The 3,243-nt window shown below is 33.3% G+C and overlaps 1 pseudogene; it reads left to right on the top strand.

Moving 5' to 3' along the window:
- The first annotated feature begins 204 nt into the window (after positions 1-204).
- Positions 205-1,079, top strand: LOC112477906 (annotated as a pseudogene).
- The last annotated feature ends 2,164 nt before the right edge of the window (positions 1,080-3,243 follow it).

Raw genomic sequence — 3,243 nt, 5'->3', positions numbered from 1 at the left:
TCGAAGTATCAATTTGGGGGGTGGGGCACAATTTAACCCATATCATGCATAATGAGAAAGCCAGGAGAGAAAAAAGGAGCAGAAACAACATTTGAAGAAATAAGGGCCAAAATTTTCCCAATTTAATTAAAAACACTAATCTATACATTCAGGAAGCCCAACAAACTTAATATAAGACAAACTCAAAGAAAAATACACCTAGACACATCATAATCAAACCGTTGAAAAATGAAGATAAAGAATCTTGGAAACAGCAAGAGAAGGGGCTCATATTTCTCATACAAAGAAACCTCAATAATATTAACACCTGATTTCTCATCAGAAACCGTGAAGCCAATTCAAATTGCTGAAGAAAAAATTATAAACCAAGAATTTTATATCTGGCAAAATTATCCTTCAAAAATGATGGAGAGACTGTGACTGACAGCCACTGAGCAGATCGAATTCACTCCTCGCTGCCTCGCTCTGCTTCCTCTGCAACCATGTCTGACAAACCTGATATGGCTGAGATTGAGAAATTCAGTAAGTTGAAGTTGAAGAAGACAGAAACATAAGAGAAAAACCCACTGCCATCAAAAGAAACGATTGAACAGGAGAAGCAAGCAGGCGAATTGTAATGAGGCACGTACCACCAATATGCACTTGTACATTCCATAAGCATTGCCTTCTTATTTTACTTTTAACTATTTAACTTTATAAGATGCAAAGAGGTTGGATCAAGTTTAAATGATTATGATGCCCCTTTTTCACATCCAAGAACTACTGACAATGAAGGCTGCACCTGCCTCTCCCACCTGTCTGTCTGGCTCGCAGGGAAGGAAAAGAGCTTGCGTGTTGGTGAAGGCAGAAGCTGGGTGAGACGACAGTGAAATCTGAGTGAAACCAAGATGGTCCAAGGTGTCCTGCAGGCTGCAAAATGCAGTTGAAGCAGAGTGCCATTTTTTTTTGTTCGAATGATTTTAATTATTGGAATGCACAGTTTTTTTAATATGCAAATAAAGTTTTAAAATCTGAAAAAAGTGGAGAAATTAAGTCATTCCCAGATAAACAAATACTGAGAGAAATCATTGCTAGATTTGCCCTACAAGAAATAGTAAAGGGAATCCTTCAAGCTGAAATGAATCCACACAAAGAAATAAAGAGCACTGGTAAAGATAATTACACAGGTAAATATAAAAGACAGCATAAATGTATTTTTTATGTAATTCTGTTTTATGTCTGCTTAAAAACGTAATTGTTTTATGTCTGCTTAAAAAATGACTGAATAAAACATTAATTATATATCTGCATTGATGAGCGCACAATGTATAAAGATTTAATTTGTATAATACAAAGAAAGGGGTGGAGCTATACAGGAGCAAAGTTTTTATATAATATTAAAATTAAGATGGTATTAATTTGAGCTAGATTGTCATATTTATGTTAATTATAATCACCAGGGCAACCACTAAGAAAATAATTTAAAAACATATAGTAAAAGGAATGACAAAGGAAAATAGTACACTGGAAAATATCTATTTTACACAAAAAGCAACAGAAACAGTGAAATCAAATAAAAAGTATAAGAATAAAAGACAATAAGAATAGATCCCCACAGACAATAAGAGCATGCTAGAGAGAGATGACCACAAACAGATAACTATCACCTTATATTTCAAAATGAGCTAAAAGAAATTAAGATGAAGGGCTGGGGGGAAAAAAGCAGCATTAGAAAAAATTTATAATTTTAAAGAAAAATATAATTTCAAAAATAAAGACTAAACCAGAAGAAACACAACAACAAAAACACACAATCAATAATACTTTGAGAAATAAAATATAAAAAGAAAAATCTTAATTCAAAAGGAAAAAAATATAATAATTTGAGAGAAAATGATGGATGTGGAAGGCTAAAAAAAGTAGATACAAAATACATACAATGAGGGTAACTGAAGAAAGGAACCAAAGAAATGGAATAGAGACTAAAAAATTACAAAAAAGAAACAAAAACCTTTAGTCTGTATATTAAAATGACACATCACACACCTGGGAAAATTAATCCAGAATAGCCAACACTAATAGAAAAAAAATTTTTTTTCCTTCTACTCTACTTATTTAAACATTGTTTTTTCTTCTCACTACTCTCAATATTTCACTTCTGACACCAAATGTGTGAAGTTTTTTTCCCCCACACCACCAACCAATTCTCTGACACCAGCAGGGTGTTCTACAACTAAGTTCATTTCTGACACTGTTTATCTGGAGTATATGTCAAATCCCACAAGTTAAGGGCTCAGTCCCACAAGAATGTCCCCACTTAAGACTCAATCAAGGCCTATCCTAAATTATAATCCCACAACCTCACCTTGGGTTCAATAATTTGCTAGAATGGCTCACAGGACTAAGGAGAGCACTTTACTTTTCTATTACTCCTTTATTATAATGGATATAACTCAGAAACAGCCAAATGGAAGAGGTGCATAGGGCAAGGTACATGGGAAGGGATACAGAACTTCCATACCTTCTCCAGGTACGCCACTCTCCCAGCACCTTGAGGTGTTCACCAATCCGGAAGCTCTTCAAAGGTTGGAAGTAATTAACAAATACAATTAGGAGAAATTATTGAGGTTTAAGAACTGAAAAAACGATGGAAACATCTCTATTTGTAGATGGCATGATTAAATATTTGAAAAAATGATAGAAAACCAATGGAAATTGATGGGAAAAAAATACTAAAAGCAGAAAAACAGTAAAGTGGTAAGTTATAAAATTAATACAAAATCAACAGTTCTCACACCTACAAACAAAAAACAATGAGAAATAAATAAAAACCAAAAAATATTCCTGAAATACACAAAAGTAGATTTGGACAGCAGGGAAGACAAACCATGTTCTTGCATAGGGAAGACACATTATACAGATGGATGCTCTCTCTAAATTAATTAGTTAATTTAGCAAAATCCCTATAAGAATACTGTAAGGAATGTCACTGGAGCAAAAATTATTATTAAAAATTTAACTGGAAGAACAAATAAGGAGAAATAAATGCAATAAACTGTCAAAGAAAAGAGCAACAAGGAGGAGTTAGTCAATTATGTCTATAATTAAGTTTGGTACAGGTACGTAAGCAGAGGACAGGCCAATGGAAAAGATGAAATGTAGTGTCAATTAATGGTAGTATCTCAATCAGTAGAGAAAAGATAGATTTTCTAACAAATGTTAGGATAACTTGATAGTCACAAAGAAATCATTAAAATTGGATCC

The sequence above is a fragment of the Pteropus alecto genome, unplaced genomic scaffold (assembly GCF_000325575.1).
Source record: "Pteropus alecto unplaced genomic scaffold, ASM32557v1 scaffold131, whole genome shotgun sequence".
In the NCBI taxonomy this organism is placed as follows: Eukaryota; Metazoa; Chordata; class Mammalia; order Chiroptera; family Pteropodidae; genus Pteropus; species Pteropus alecto.
Note: the sequence above shows the minus strand (reverse complement) of the source record. Positions and strands in the feature narration are given on the sequence as shown.